Source organism: Macaca nemestrina, chromosome 7 (assembly GCF_043159975.1).
Source record: "Macaca nemestrina isolate mMacNem1 chromosome 7, mMacNem.hap1, whole genome shotgun sequence".
In the NCBI taxonomy this organism is placed as follows: domain Eukaryota; kingdom Metazoa; phylum Chordata; class Mammalia; order Primates; family Cercopithecidae; genus Macaca; species Macaca nemestrina.
In genome coordinates, this window is record NC_092131.1 from 90,402,118 (window position 1) to 90,418,435 (window position 16,318).

Genomic DNA, 16,318 nt, shown 5'->3' on the forward strand with positions numbered 1-16,318 from the left:
CTCCGGGAACCCCTCTTCACCCCCAATAGATTCTCCTTGCATTTCACTTCATGTCAACAAACTTTTGCTGAGCAAGTGTTGCTGTCATATCCAGGGCGCTGGGCTGGGGTGGAGGCTGCAGAGGTGATTGCCCATCCTTGTCCATGGGGAGACTTGCTAGCTGATGTGTGCCACCACAGAAATGCATCCTAGCACATGGGCTTAGGGAAGAAAGGCAATTACTCCCCTGGGGTGTTCCCAGAAGGCTGCAGGAAGGAAGGGGCACTGGAGCCGAGAAAGATGATGAAGATCCACGGGTCAGCAGTGAGGAAGAAGAGGAGCGCTGCACAGGTGGGGAGTGCAAGGTGTGTCCTGGGAACGACAGGTGGTTTGCCTATGGGGCCAGACTGGGGACCCCAGGGATGCTGGGGTGTTGGGAGAAGAATGATTTGGAAAAAAAGAGATTCATCTTCTCCTGGTCTCTCTCCCTCTCTGAGGTCTCCTAAGGCATTGCCTCTGGGCCTTTTGGGGGTTCTGTGGAACTTGGATTATGGTCCTGGAACCCTAGAAATAAGAGTGGCCACAAAGGTTCTGTCATTGAGACCCCATCCAGTGCAGGACCCCCGTCTCCCATAGCCCTAATTTCATCCACATTCCCTTCCCACCTCTCCATCAAATAGGCCAGACCCCCAGTGTCCCTTCTTATAGAAATGGGAGGTGGGGACTCTTGAGTTTTTCCCAGCGTAAGAATAAAAGAATGAGCTGCCAAAAGTTGCCTGGAATCAGAACTTGGGAGCGCACTGGAGCTGGGAGAGAAGAAATGGATACAGACAAGCTTCCTCTGGCCAGCTGTGCCTACACTCTATAAAAAAAAAAGTGTCAGATTCAATCACCCGGGTTTGGGGGTTGTTGGCGCCAAACATCTGGATCTTTGGACGGGCCCCTAAAACGCCAGGATGTTGCACTTCCCACCTGGAAGTCTGCCGTCATCTAAGTGCAGCCCTGACTCGGGAGAGGGCGAGCACCTGGCCAGGCCCGGCCCACTTCCTCCGAGGGGCCTTGGCCCAGGCTCCCTGCAGACGGACAGGACACACGTGTTCGCGGGACCTCTGGGGTGGGGGTGGGGAGGAGGCAGAGCCTGTCTAGCCTGTTCTGGGTCTTTCCTGGCTCTGAAGCAGCCCTGTGCCCACAATCAGGAACTTACCCCGGGTGGCTGCACCCTGGGTTGACTCAGGCAAGGCTGCAGTAACAAATAAATGGCCAACGGGCCTGGACCCTGGGAAGTGGAAGCAATGCTACCTAGGCTTTGCTTATGAAGGAAGAAATCTACTTATATCCATCTGACTCTCTCCTCTCACCAAGAATAAACCACAGAGTTCATTACAAGGGTCTGAATTCCCAGAGGTACTCTGTGTGTGTGTGAGTGTGTGTGTGTAGGGTTACTACTTCAAAAGAAGGCAAAACAATGCCAGCCCTTTAAAATACTTTCCAGCAATACAGTGACCTGAATTAGAGCCTGTCATCCCCACTAATTTGCTAGTAAATGAAGATGTTTCTGACCATCTAAAGGAGGTGGCCGGGGAAGCCAACCAATTTTCGTGAGATGTAGCACCCCCTCCCTCTCCTGGCTGGTGTCAAGGGCACTGCCCAGATGCAAGTGCAGTAGTTGGCAGGAAATATCTTGAGAACATGAAGCTGCATCCTAGTTCCTCCATCAGTTAAACGTGGAGTTACCATGTGCCCAGCACTTCAACTCCTGGGATATACCCAAGACAAATGAGAATAGACGTCCACCCAGAAACCTGTTCATGAATGCTCACAGCAGCACTGTTCACAATGTGAAAAGTGGAAGCAACCTAGACACCACCGGCTGATGAATGAACACATGAAATAGGGTCCATCCATATCATGCAATATTATTTGGCAGTAAGAAGGAATGAAGTACCAATACATCCTGCAACATGAATGAGCCTTGAAAGCATTATGGCAAGTGAAAGAAGCCAGACACAAAATGATCAATGTTATATGATTCCAATTATGTAAAATGTCCAGAATAGGCAAATCCATAGAAATAAAAAATGATTCATAGTTTCCTAAGGCTGGGGGTAGGGAGGAATGAGGAGTGACTGCTAATGGCTATGAGGTTTGTTTTTGTAGTGATGGAATGTTCTATAATTTGGTGATGGATGTACAATTCCGTGAATAGACTAAAAGTCACTGGATTGTGCACTTTCAATGGGTAAATTGAACGTTATGTGAATTATATCACAATAAAATTGTTTTTTTAAAGGCAAAAAGGCTGCACTCTCAACAAATTCCAGGATTCAGACTTTTTAAATTCCCAGATAGTTGCCCACCCAGTCAGCCCACACAGTTGAGGGGATTTGGTTGTTGTTGTTTTTGAGATGGAGTCTCACTCTGTCGCCCAGGCTGGAGTGTAGTGGCACGGTCTCAGCTGACTGCAACTTCCGCCTCCCTGGTTCAAGGGACTCTCCTGCCTCAGCCTCCTGAGTAGCTGGGATTATAGATGTGTGCCGCCATTCCCAGCTAATTTTTTTGTAGTTTTAGTAGAGATGGGGTTTCACCATGTTGGCCAGGCTGGTCTCGAACTCTTGACCTTGTGATCCGCCCACCTCAGCCTCCCAAAATGCTGCGATTACAGGTATGAGCCACCGTGCCTGGTCAAGGGGTTTTAATAGGGTTAAATAATGGACTTACGTTTTATTGGTTGGCATCCAATATTTTGAATTGTGGCAAAATAGGATTGATCTCATCACCTGCTCCTAAGGAGACAATAGTGGGGTATGATGTTCCTTGACCTAAAAGGCTGAGCTATGTTCTTACGATTTGAGAGGAAGGACTGAATGTTTATTACCCCAGAGTCCAGTATTTGGACTGGTGAAATAAAGAATGATAGCTCATTTTGTTGCTATAGAGTCGGGGTCTCACTCTGTTGTTCTTGCTGGAGTACGTGGGTGCAATCATGGCTCACTGCAACCTTGAAGTCCTGGGCTGAAGTGATATTCCTGTCTCAGCCTCCCAATTAGCTGGGACTACAGTTGCATGCCACCATGCCTGACTAATTAAAAAAAAAAAAATTGTAGAAATGTGGTCTTGCTGTGTTGCCTAGGCTGCTCTCAAACTCCTGGCCTCAAGTGATCCTCCTGCCTCAGCCTCCCAGGTTGCTGGGACTACAGGCATAAGCCACTGCATGTGGTAGGATCTATGAAATAAAAAAGTGATAGCTTGTTGTTTTGCTGTGTGGCCTTGGGCAAATGACCTAGCCTCTCTGGTTTGTAGTTTCTTCCTTTATAAAATGGTACCTATTTCTTAGGGTTGCTATGAGGATTAAATAGGTAAAATATTTAAACCACTAGGCCGGGCATGGTGGCTCATTCCTGTAAGCCAAGCAATTTGGGAGGCTGAGGCGGGCTGATCACCTGAGGTCAGGAGTTCGAGACCAGCCTGGCCACATGGTAAAACCCCATCTCAACTAAAAAAAAAAAAAAAAAAAAAAAAAAAAAATTAGCTGAGCATGGTGTCAGGTGCCTGTAATTCCAGCTACATGGGAGGCTGAGGCAGGAGAATTACTTGAACCAGGGAGGCAGAGGTTGCAGTGAGCTGAGGCCACACTGTTGCACTCCAGCTTGGGCAACAAGAACCAAACTCCGTCTCAAAAAAAAAAAAAAAAAAAAACTAAACCACTAAAACTAGTGTCCAGCGTTTGCACAATGCATTTACTATTATTTGCTTTCTGCTTCTGGGCCTAAGGACTTGGTCTCCACTGCCTGATGTCTTCCCCTTAAACTTTCAAATTGCTCACTGCCTCACTCTGATAGGGTCCCTGGTCACCTATCACAAGGCACAATGCCTTGCCTGACCACCCGAGCTAAGAGGGCCACTCCCATCTCACTACCCTCATTTTTCCTCATGGCACTTTTATTACCTGAAATCGCTATGCCTGTGTTTGCTTGTGTGTTTATTTTGCTTCTCCAAGAGCATGCACACTGCCTCTTTCATGCATTGAACGTTGCCTGGGCCAGGGGCATTTGCTGAAGGAAACAATGAATCAAAGAAGGGTCTCCCCTGTTCATGGAGCATGTCCTGGAGCTCTATGCCCCCAACCTCAGAAGACTTAGGGAGGCCTAATCTGAGCAGGTAGAGGGGCCTTCAGCAATTGTGTGTGTCTGGGGAGGCTCTCAGTCCTAGGAGCCCTGGAAATACAGAGTCCAGAAGTGAGAAGCAAGAAAAGCACTGTCCTTTTGGCTAGAGATAAAAGCTGATTTCATCTTGAGGGAAGACTCTTTCTTCTCAGGAAACACAACCACTGGCTGTGCCCTCGGATGAGGGCAGGTCCCGCTCTGCCACGGAGCAGCGGACAAGCGCAGAACTGGACACTTTTCAGGCAGGATGGAGGAGGGACGGTGGGCAAAGGGCTGCTCCAGCAGAGCTCTTCGCCTGGTCTTGTCCCCACATCTGGACCACGAGGCCAATGAGCTGCCAGAGAGGCAGGAAAAGTGAGTGTATTTTTGCTGAGCATATTAATACTCCAATCAAAATTAGATCGGAATGAAGAAAAAGCAGAATCGCAGAATAGCTGTTAGTAAAGGAGAAAACACGACAACAGTGATTGGCGTGGTACCCAGCAGCCCCTCTCACGGAGCAGGAGGGTATAAAAGGACCAGGTGCCTCATAACTCCCTCCCAGTTGCTGTTCAAGCAATAAACAGAGTCTAGGGGCTTACACGGAGCCCCTGGGTACGCTTGGGAAAACATCCAATGACCCCGGCCCATGAGGCACTCAGAAAAGAGAGAGGACACCACAGCGGCCTCCCCTTAAAAATCAAGCAAGCAGGCCAGGCACGGTGGCTCACGCTTGTAATCTCAGCACTTTGGGAGGCCAAAGTATCACTTGAGGTCAGGAGTTCGAGACTAGCCTGGCCAACTTGGTGAAACCCCATCTCTACTAAAAATGCAAAACTTAGCTGGGCATGTTGGCAAATGCCTGTTATCCTAGCTGCTCAGGAGGCTGAGGCAGGAGAATTGCTTGAACTGGGAAGGTGGACATTGCAGTGAGCTGAGATTGCACCACTGCACTCCAACCTGGGCAACAGAGTGAGACCCTGTCTCAAAAAAAAAAAAAAAAAAAAAAGCAAGCAAACAGCATTTTCCCCCACCCTAACTATAAAAGAAATGCCAGATCTCTTCACCATACACCATCTGGAAAATTCAGAGAACTATAAAGAAGAAAATGAAAGCCCCACAACCCTACCAGTGTGTGATGAACATGGTTACCATTTTGACATGACTCCTTTCAAATCCTCCCTTCCATTCCCGATAGCATTTTAGGTTGTGCACTTTCCTTTGGAATGTGTGACTTGCCTTTTGCCCTGAGTGTACAGATCAACCTTTTGTGTGTGTGGAAAGTATTCGGAATCTCAAGAAGTCAGCACAGGGGCTTAAACACAGAGAAAAAACACTCCTGCATCCCCCAGCTTCCCTCTCTAGGTGCGCACCCACTGTGACTTCCAGTGCTGGGTGCGTGAGTTGTGTGTTTCTTAAATTACACTGACTGCAGAAGCCACGTGGGAAACGAGCAATTCTCCAAAAGGGGCTTTTATATGCCTTGTGTGGCCAAGTGCGCCTCCAGCCCAGGGGAGAGGAAGTACATGGAGTTTACTTCTTGGAGAGACCAGGCCTCTTTAAGTACTCTTTTTTTTTTTTTTTTTTAAATTCAATTAGCTTGAGAGGGAAGGTGGGGAGGGTCACCAGCTGTGTGGTTTGTGAGTCACTTGAATTTCAAGCTCTAAACTGCGTATTTCAGGCAACGGACATCTTAAGGCTTGGGGATTTTATTATTATTTATTTTCAAGTCTGGCCCTGGAACAGCCTGGTTCTGTCCCCCTCCAGGTTTTAGCATTAGATCTTGATGTCTGTAAATAAGGAGGTAATTTGAGATATCTGTGACCTAAATTTGAGAGATTAATGAAATGAGGGTCTGGTGCTGTGAGGCTGGGGCGAAGAGATGGGTGAAAGTCTGTGCGTCAGGCACTCACTTCGAGGTGGCCTCCCTGCGGCTGACATTGGCTCTGAAACCTGATTGGGTCCTGCAGTTTGACCGCAGGCAGAATATTTAAATTGAAACTGTCCTGGAAAGTTTGGGGAGCATGATTGCCCTAAGTATTGCCTGTGCTTTATCTTGTTTATGTAATATACATTAGCAAATTTAAGCACTCATGGACCAGGAAGTCAGCAGTGCAGGAGTTGGGGGGCGGGGGCAGGGGGTTGGAGTCCCTGATTTATCGTATTTGCAAGTTTCTGTGGTGTAAACAGTCTCACCAACTTGACATCACTGGAAGCTGGGGAGAGGTATGCAGTATTATATGGTACATATTATATGGTGTTTCCACCGTATAAACACCAGATAGATTGTAAATAAACATAAACTCAATAGTAAAATTGAGTAAAATAAGTAGGAAACAATGGGTTTGATGAGTTTTGAGTTTTACCTTTGCTCTTAATACAATTGCTTTTAATACAACTTATCTCATTGTAAGCTTACTTTTTTTTTTTTTTAATAAAAGCTGCATTTAACAAGCAGATCACAAGATTTCTGCAAATTTAACCGCATTCCCTCATGATCAGGAATGAGGTGGCCCTGGGACACAGATGTCTAATGGGGCAGGTTGGGAGGGAGTGGGCACACTGTCCTGTGGCTGACAAGGTCTAGGAGGCTTTCCACTATACTCACCCTGCCAACCCTGCCAGCTCTGCAGCCCAGCTGTCTGGCTCTCTGGCTAAGCATGGCCCAAGGATGCTTCCTGGTTCCCAGGTGTCACTCAAGCAGCCTACTGAACTGGGGCCCATCTCTGAGTCTCAGACCTGCCTGGCTCCCTGTACTCCTGTCACTCTGATCTGTGTCTATGTGCCTCCCTCCCTCCCTTCCTCTTGTCTCTGTGTCTGTCTCACTAAGTCCAGAACAATAAGGCAAGTCATCAGCCTATTGTGTGTCTTATTTTTTTCTTTTTGAGACAGAGTCTCACTCTTTTGCCCAGGCTGCAGTACAGTGGCATTATCTCGGCTCACTGCAACGTCCGCCTCCACGGTTCAAGCGATTCTCCTGCCTCAGCCTCCCGAGTAGTTAGGACCACAGACATGCACCACCATGCCTGGCTAATTTTTGTATTTTTAGTAGAGACAGTGTTTTGCTATGTTGTCCAGGCTGGTCTCTAACTCCAGAACTCGTGTGATCCGCACACCTCAGCCTCCTAAAGTGCTGGGATTATCAGCGTGAGCCACCGCACCCAGCCCTGTGTGTCCTTCTTAAATGTCATTTGTGGGGAGGGTCAGATGGCGACATCTGAAAATCTCATAAGCTGTTGAAAAGAGGCCAGAGACAGAAAGCTGACCCTCCAGCCTGTAGCTGTCACCTGGAGGCTATGCACATGGTTCCCTGGCCTGACTTCCTGGGGCCATTCCATACCTGGGAAGAGGGAGGGAACTGCAGAAGCACCATTTATGGAGCATCTGCCAAGAGGGAAATGGGGCTCATTGATGCTACCTAGAGGAAAGGCCACCTCTTGGCTGAGTTATCCTACATCTCTCCTTGCCTGGAGCTGCCTCAGACAACTAACCTGGACCCATGCCACCCCTGACCCAGAATGGGCAGAGAGGTCCATGCAGCAAGCCCCAGAGGGCAAGCATGAGGTGCCCACTCTTTACTCTTGAGCCAGCTCCTTGGCTTGGCACTGCACGCCCGGGGAGGGAAGGGGACTCAGAGCGGGAGGGGAAGGCCTGGCCAAGGCAAGTCCTGGAGGAGACACACTCCCACATTTAGAGACAAAGACATGCTGATCCTGAAGATATCATTAACTTAATTTTATAGGACAGAATCCTGGGAAGCGGGCCAACCTGAGGGAAGGAAGAGAGAGGGGGGAAATTGGAATTCTAGAATATTTTAAAGCAGTTGCAGTGGATTACTTTCGATTACTTTCAAGAACATAAAGTAACTTGAAGGAAGCTGACCATGGGTTGCAAGTAGTCTTACTTAAGGGATTTTTAAGTTAAGAATAATGTGCTATTTGCATATTAAGAGTTTGTAAGAAATCCTACAGGCTAAAGGGTCCAGAGGCACAGTGGGGTGGGAAGGAGTGAGGGAGGTCCAGGAGGGAGACAGTGTTCAGTTATTGAACTCAGGACATCTTGAATTCACCATCTCAACCCTGAGGGCTTTTGACCCTAATATGTTTATGAATATAAAAGCATTAGCCCAAATTGTTTCAATATTGGCTATTTTGGAGAAGAAAATATCTTCTAGAGCTAATTCCATCATGATCATTTCATGATCATTTTTTCATGAAGCAGTGTGGGAACAAAGTCCCTCTCTCCTATTGTCATTTTTACTTCACTGAAACTCCTTTTTATCAGGATTCTTTCTTTTTTCCAGGACAACAACAACTAGGCTCTCCAGCCCCACTAGGGCTCTCCTCTCTCCTCCTGAATGGCTGGTTTTCTTGGACAGTCTCCCTCCTCAGGGCTTGGCCCCAGCAGCTCTGGTCTGTTGGGGTCCGCGTGTTTCCTAAACAACGGAATGAACACACAAGACAACACAAGACAAGACAAACATGGCGGCCGCACCGAGCAGCACGCTCTGCTTTATTTTATACACGCTTGTGGAATTTTACTACGTCACAAGACACGAGTTGTTTTTATGACACAAGTTGTTTTTATGTCATGAGTTGTTTTTCTGACCTTTCCCTAACTTTCTGATTTCTCAAGATGCTTAAACATTAACCAGTTCCCAGAGTCTGCTGTTTGCGGCTGACTCCTTTGTTCTTCCTGTTTGCAGAGAAGAAACGTCCTGCTTTGTTTGCAAGAGCAGGACTTATTGGCAACATCTCGTTTGCGAGCACGTAGTCCTCTACACTGGTCCCAGGTTAAAAATCCTGGAAAAGCCTCTGATAGGTCCAGCAGTGTTCCCTGTCCATTCCTGGCCCAGTCACCTTTGGGCAATGGGCAGAGATGCCATGATGTCCCCACCCATTTTGGAGGCTGGGGCGGAGTCTGTAAGCAGGTGAAAACCCTGCTTCAACCTGGCCTGGTTTAGAATGGGGTTTCTGTCTTGGGCAGATGAAACACACCCACCCATGATTGCTTTGGTCATTTTTCCCAAATGCTAAATGATCTCAGCTCAGTTAAAGGGACTTCTCCAAAACTCCAGCATGTCACAGATATGTGTCAGTCGGCACAGTAACCTTCCAGCAGAATGGAGCGGCACCTGGGGCATCAGAGAAGCCCCACCCTGTGTGTGCCAGGCTGGGCTGGCCAGGAATCAGATGGCCATGGGTGCTTTGTTCACAGGGCTGGACATGGTCAGAGCTGTGACCCGGCACCTCTAGGCAGACAGAGGCTGTGGGAAAAAGAGGGGTTGGTGGAGTCACGAAGGCTCTCCCGAATGTGGGTTGCTTGTTCTGTTCCATTTTGCTGCTCAACCTATTCCAGCAGGCCCCGTCCAGCTCCTGTCCAGCTCTAGGTCAGCTGTGTCAGGGCCGTGACAATGGCTCTCTCCCGTTAGGGTCCCGTTCCCTGCCAGAGCTTTCCACTCATGACTGGAGATCCTTAGGAAACCCACCCAGGACACGTTTCTCACCTGCTGTGTGTCTGCTGCATCTCCGGTAACATGGAGCTGTCCTTAGTCTCCAACTCCAGGACTGTATTAGAACCAATGAGGCCCATAGAGCAAGGTCCTGGCATGGCCTGAGGGTGGCCCTTATGGACTTGCAATTGCAACTGCTCTCAGGAGCTGGTCAGTGCTCAGGCCCACCTTCCTCCCCACTCAGGGGTGGCCACCATCGCTCCAAGGGGCTCTGGGCAACCCACAGAAGACCTGGGGCCCTGGGGTGGAACTGCCTCCTGCCCCCAGTGGGGGAGGTCACTGCACCTGGGGCTAAACTCTGACGGACTGAGTGGGTCAGAGTTTAGCCCCTGACAGCCCCTGGGAGGGCAAGACTTGTGGGGGTGGCCGCTTGTGGAGGAGCTGGGTGGCTGCTGCCATCCCAGGAGGGCAGTGCTGTCATGCACTTCGCTGGGAGGCCCAGGCTGAATGGCTGATCTAATGCCTCCATGCCAGACTTGTGTGGGGCATAAAAACCTAGGGCAGCAATAAAGTGAAGAGGAAGGAGTTGGACCCCCTTACGACCCTGATTTCCACCTCCCAGGGAAGGTGGTGGAGGGAGGAAGCCTGGCCACGTGGAGGATGAGGCCTCGGGCAGGTCTCTGCATCCCACCCCTGGCACCTCTGGCTCCTGGACACAGACACACAAACAGGGCCTCTCCCTGTGTGGCCTTCTGTGGGTAGGGGTTTCCCCAAGTGAGGAGGGGCCATCAGGAAGCAACGCCCACCTGGCATTCGCAAAGACAGGAAGGGTTCCACAGGTCCCACTAACTCCCGGGCTGGAAGAGGAGCCCACTCACTCCTGTCTTGTGGACACAGCTGGGTGGCAGGTCCTGTCCCTGTGGCCCTGAGGACTCGGAGGATGTCCCTTATCTGCCTTTACCCTCAGGCTTCTGCAGCCTTTTGCCTGGTGCCCACAAGGTAACCAAGCCTCACCTTCCACCCCAGGCTGATGGGGAGGAAGGCTCAGGAACTGCATGACACACGTGAGCCCTGCCTCCGCTGTCATTCACTCACCTCCAAGGTGGCTCTAATTATCCTCATTTTATAGAAAACCGATGACCAGAGAAGCCCACAGAACTGGTCCATGTGCACCCAGGGTTCAAACACAGGTCGTCTGAACTCCAAGGCCTACATCAGAATTCCAGAAACCCCACCACCATGGGACGAAAACCACCACTCTGGGACCTGCCACTCTCTGAGCTTCAGCTTCAGATTCCAGAGAGAAAGAGGAGGCAGGAGGATCTGACTGGTCCAGCTCAGGTCCTCAGGCTGGCCAGGGCCCTGGATGTCTCCACCGCGTGCCGGCTGTGGCGTGCTTCAAGCCCTCACCGCTCCCAAGAGCCACTGATTTGCTCCCTCAGCCAGCTGGGGCCGCTCTGATGTGCAGCAGCAGAAACTAACTCAGGCCGCCTTACTTTACTACCATATTACCCAGGTGCCCTCAGCTGGAGTCGGTGCGGACTGGCCAGCGGATGCGGGGGCAGCCCAGGCCCTTCTCTTTCCTCCTTCTCTGTGTCTGTCCCTCTCCTCTCATTAGTCAACAAATGGGTGTGGGGAAAACAGATGAGTAAATGGGGGCAGACAGGAGGGGCGATGGAGGCAGAGGGAGGGAAAGAAGGAAGGAGAGAAAGATGGCGGGAGGAAGGGAAAGGAAGGAGAAAGGGAGGGAAGGAGAAAGGAAGGGAAGGGGAAAAGAAGAGGGAAGGGGGAAAAGGAAGAGGGAAGGGAAGGGGGCCAGCGCATCCGGTTTCCAGTTTCTGGCCCTCCTCTCACCAGCTGAGAGACGCTGGCCGGGACCCTCATCTCCTCTGAGGCTCGTCTCCCTCATCTGTAAAATGGGGCCGCAGGGACTCCCCTCAGGGACCTTCAGTGGAGCTGGGAGCAGGCCCCTCATTTCCCTCCTGATCCTGAGGGCAAGGCAGGACCAGGCTCTTTCCAGAACAGCGGCAAGGGGATTTTGGCTTCTGTGTCTCCTAATGACCTTCCAATGTCTCAGGTCTCCAGGAGGGAAGGAGCAGCGCCTGCCTGCCTGCCCGCAGGACCCTCCCCAGCCTGGCCCATCGGCCAGGAGAGATGTGCTTCCCTCTGGGAGGTCTGGAAGCCATTCACTCCCTCTCTGACGTCACCCCCTCATCTAGAGGTTAAGCAGTGAAGCCTGGATGGGGTGCCCAGCCCTGTGCCTGCCTCAGAGAACATAGTACAGGCACCCAGGCTCCCCTGGGTGGTTTTGAGGTGGGGAGAGTAGAGGTGCGATCCAGGGCCAGTGCCCGGGGACTGCCTGCCTGGAGTGGCTGCAGCTCCCAGGGAATGGGGTCTAGGTCGGCACCAGGCCAAGGTCTCCCAGAGCACAAACACCCAGACCTTGACTTGATCCTCTTAATTTCCATAATCCTCTTAATTGGCCGATCACAAGGCCTCCTAAGTCAATCAGATTCTCTCTTGACCGCCACCCCCCGCCCCGGATCTCTGTCTCATGCTGGGGCTCCCTCGCTATCTATCTCCCTTGCCTCTCTGTTTCTGTCTATCTCTGGACCGCCGTCTCCCCCTCCTCCCATATCTCTCTGGGCCTGTCTCTCCACTCCCTCCTTTGCTTCCGGCCTCACACTTTGGTCCCCACCCCCCTCCAGAGGTCTCACAGGGACAGCTGTGAAGAATTAGGAGCTGGACGGTGAGTATCAGCCCGGAGCGGCAGGGGATGATTTATGTCTCCGTGGGAGATTGGGCAGGTTTTCTTAATTATTTCACCCAATAGCACATGTCCTGGGGCTCTCGGGGATTTTCTTGGACTTTCCCTCCTCTCAAAGTCTTGATTCTCACCTGAGTTAGACAGTTTGTCTTCATTTGTAGAGCAGCTTTCAGGTTCCCAGAAGCGGTCCCAGCCCTTCATGCCCCTAAGCTTCCAGAGAGCATCTGTGGCGAGCCTGGGAGCCCTGGGAACCAGCCTTCCTCTGCCCGCATCCCCTCATCCCTCCTCTTCCCAGGATGGGATGCCTCTCCTCTGAGAGTCCCCTTGCCCCATGCTGCCCCAGACCCCAATGGAGGGGCTCAGAGCCACACCTCTGGAAAGGGATGCGGGACAGTTCTTACCCTAGGGGGCCACCAATAGCAGCTGCTCCCTGCCCAACTTCAGAGGCTGCTTCCCAGTGAAGCCAACTCCCTTAGTTGTCACTGTCACAGGGACCAGAACCGCTGCCATTCCCTCAGGCAAGCTGCCCACTGAGCTGCTGCCTTCTCTGTGAAATGGGGCAACAAATGTACCTGCCTCACAGGACAATTGCTACAGCTACCGCAACTCACTGAGCACCTAGTACGTGCCAGCACCATGTCACACCTTCCTTGCCAATTATCCTGTTCTTCCTCACAGTGGCCATGGCAGGAAGGATGTGTATGTCCATTTTATGGATTGAGAGACTGAGGCTTGGAGATATAAAATTATTTTGCTAGGGCCTGAGAACTCCAGAAGGTGGTATCGTGGAACCCCAGGGCTTATCTGGGGTGTTTTTTCATTACTTGACCCACAGGAAGCCCCTGGTGCCTTCCGCCTCTCTGCCCCATGACGTTCCCCACTGCTGTGGCTGTGGGCCCATACGGGCTCCCACCACACACAGGAGGAGGGAGCTGGCTGCCCTGGCAGCTCCGCTTGTGGTTAAAGGAGTGGGAGCTCACATTTCAGTTCTTTCTGGCTTGGAAGAGGCCATTGGAAAAAACAGCCCTCCTGCCCCCCAGCGATGTGTGTTCACAGCTTGACAGCCCTGGCAGGCCTGAGAGCTCCCCCAAGGCGGTGGAGGGACCTGGGGCCATGGGAGGCAGCCATGCTGCACCGTGGGGGAGGTACACACTGAGTACAAGTCCCTCATCCCGCAGGGTTCAGAGGGCCTGGAGGTCTGAGATTGGCTGAGCACAGGACTCTGGGCATTGGCAGTGTGTCTCACACACAGTGAGGCTGATACCTGTTGGTGGAACTGCAAAGCAGTAGATCCAGAGGTGGTGCAAAGGGGAATGAGATTCTCTCAGCCAGCAGGCCCCTAATTATGGGTTGCAGGCAAGTGGAAGAGCCTCATGCTGTGAACAGTCTTGAGAGAGTTTCATTCTTTTTATTGGCCAAGGGGAGGATGAGGAAAAGAAGGCTGGCCCAGGGACGCTAGATTAGACAAACCTGTGAGGTTCTAGTAAAATAAATACAAATCAAACTGTCTTAAGCAAAAAGAAACACATTGATGAATGTAATTTAAATGTTTAAGGTATAGCTTCAGGTACAGCTGGATCCAGATGCTCTAACAATGTCACCAAGAAGCTGTCTGTCATTCTCTAGCTCAGCTTTCTTTGGCTTGGCTTCACTCTCAGGCAGGTCCTTCCAAGGAGCAGCCCTGGGGCAGCTCCTGGGCTACATCAGGGACTGTAAAGAAGCCCAGAGGCTGCTGCTTACCCAGTGAACTGGGCTGTGTGTTTGTCTCTGAACTAATCACATCAGTTGGAGTGGACTGTGCTGAGTATTTCAGCCTCACTCACATCCTTCTCCTGAGTGGAGGCATCCATGCAGGGCTGCAGAACCGCATGATGGAATACAATTGTGCTGGGGTTGACACCCCAAGGAAATGCGGCAGCTGATACCAGGAAAGAGGAATGAACACAGGGCTGGGTTCACCTTGCCCAGGTCACGTCTACACCCCATGCCTCCATTTCCTCATCAGCAAGAAAAGAGTAAGGCCCACCTCCCCAGGTGGGCTCCACATCTAAGCCCCCAGGGCCCCGTGGATCAAGTGCGAGTTGTAAGGAATTGGGGGTGAAGGGAAGGCCTGAGCCAGGCCTCCACCTTGGCCACCCCTCACTTCAAGTTCAGTGAGTGAAATGAAAAACACTACAAAATAAAGACAAAGGCTCTATTGCCTGCCCCTGGCTTCTCCTCACACTTTGTGCTGCCTGGACCCCACTGGCCTACTGTCAGCTCCTCTTCCTGCCCAGGGGACTTCAGCCAGACTGCTTCCCCTGCCAGGAGGCCTGTTCACCCTTCTAGCACCCACTGTCTGCCTGGATGCAACCTCTTGAAGGCATAGGAGAGGTGGCCTTTTCACATCTGTCTCCTTGCTGGGGAAGCCGGGATGGTCATCTGCTCCTTAGGACCCTTGGGAGGAAGGCACGAGGGAGCCGCTGCTGACTAAAGCTGGGGGAGCCATTCCCCGACCCAAGACGCTCCCTTGTCAGTCATTCCTCTTTGCCTGTAGCTCTTCCTCCCTTCCAGCCAGACTCGTGGCTGGGGCTGACTGTCTCAGGAAAGGGAGACCCAGAAGAGCCCAGTGAGGCCTGCAGGGGAAGCCTCGACCATGGAGTCCAAACCTGCTCTCAGAAGCATGCACAGGGATGATCGCTTTGAGAGGATGAAGGCATGTGGCGCTTCCTGCAGAAAAGGAGAGAAGAGTGTGGGATGGGATGACGGGGGGGTTCCTGCTGACTGACAGGCCCCAGGATCAGGCCCTGCACTGTGGGATGACTCACCCCACTTTCCAGGGTTCAGAGAGAGACACCTCATGGTAGGTTGAGGAGTGCCAAGGCAGGGGAACTCGGACCCCATCTTTCCTCTGAGACTCTGTGGCCTGGCTGGTGGCCATCCAGAGAGACATGGTCTGGAGGAGGTTGGGACAGAGGTGTGGTGGCACTTGTCTTCTGCAGAGCTGGAATGGCCTGGGGGGCGCCCATAGCTTTCTGGGGCTCCCAGGAGCGAGGTGGAGATGGCTGAGTTGGCGGTAGACAACATGGATTTGGGGGCCCTGTTCAGTGAGGATGTGCAGAGGCTCGAAGGCTGGCCTGCCACCTAGATAGTCCCTGTCCCATGCCAGGGTGACATGGAAGCTGCCTGTCAGCACTGGCCTTCCCCAGGGATAAAGGACAAGGAGAGAGGGAGAAAATACTCTGGAACTCATCTGATGGGTCAACATTCACAGTGCCAAATGCTGGGCCTCCATTCAGTGCCGCTGATGTGTGTGTCTGCCCTCTGCCAGTACCACACTTGGTTTCTGTAGCTCTGTAGTGAGTCTCAGTACCGGGTATGTGGTTCCTCCCACTTCATTCTTTTCTGTCAAAGATTGTTATCTAGGGCCTTTCCTTTTTCATATAAATTACACAATAAGCTTCTCTGTATCTATAAAAACCTTGCTGATATTTTGAGAGGAATGATGTTAAAACTACTATCAGTTTGGGTAGAAGAGACATCTGTCGTGCTGAGCCTTCGAATCCATGAATACAGATGTGTCTCCATTCATTTAGGTCTTCCTTGATTTCTTTCATCGGTGGCTTGTAATTTTCATCACACAGACTCTTATTTTTTTTAACTCATGAAAAGATTCACGTAGACCTTTCCAGTTTCACTGTAGCATCCTCTTTGTCTTTGTTCTTGCTGTCTTGCTGAAGTCAGTACTCCAACTCACTAAGGACACCTCGTTGAGCTCTAGGTCCATGTAATCCATGCCAAGTTGCGACTATGCACACACTTAACCACCTCTGGGGGTGGGGACACATCCTGCTGAGGCAGCCCATCCTCCGACTGTGCCTGCTAGGAAGTTCTTGCATGGAGTGCGTTTCTGCACCCAGGGGCCCTGGCTCTACCCCAGGGCCACCCAACCACAGTTCGAATCCCTGACTGTTTCTCTGCTTTGCAAACCTTTTGTCT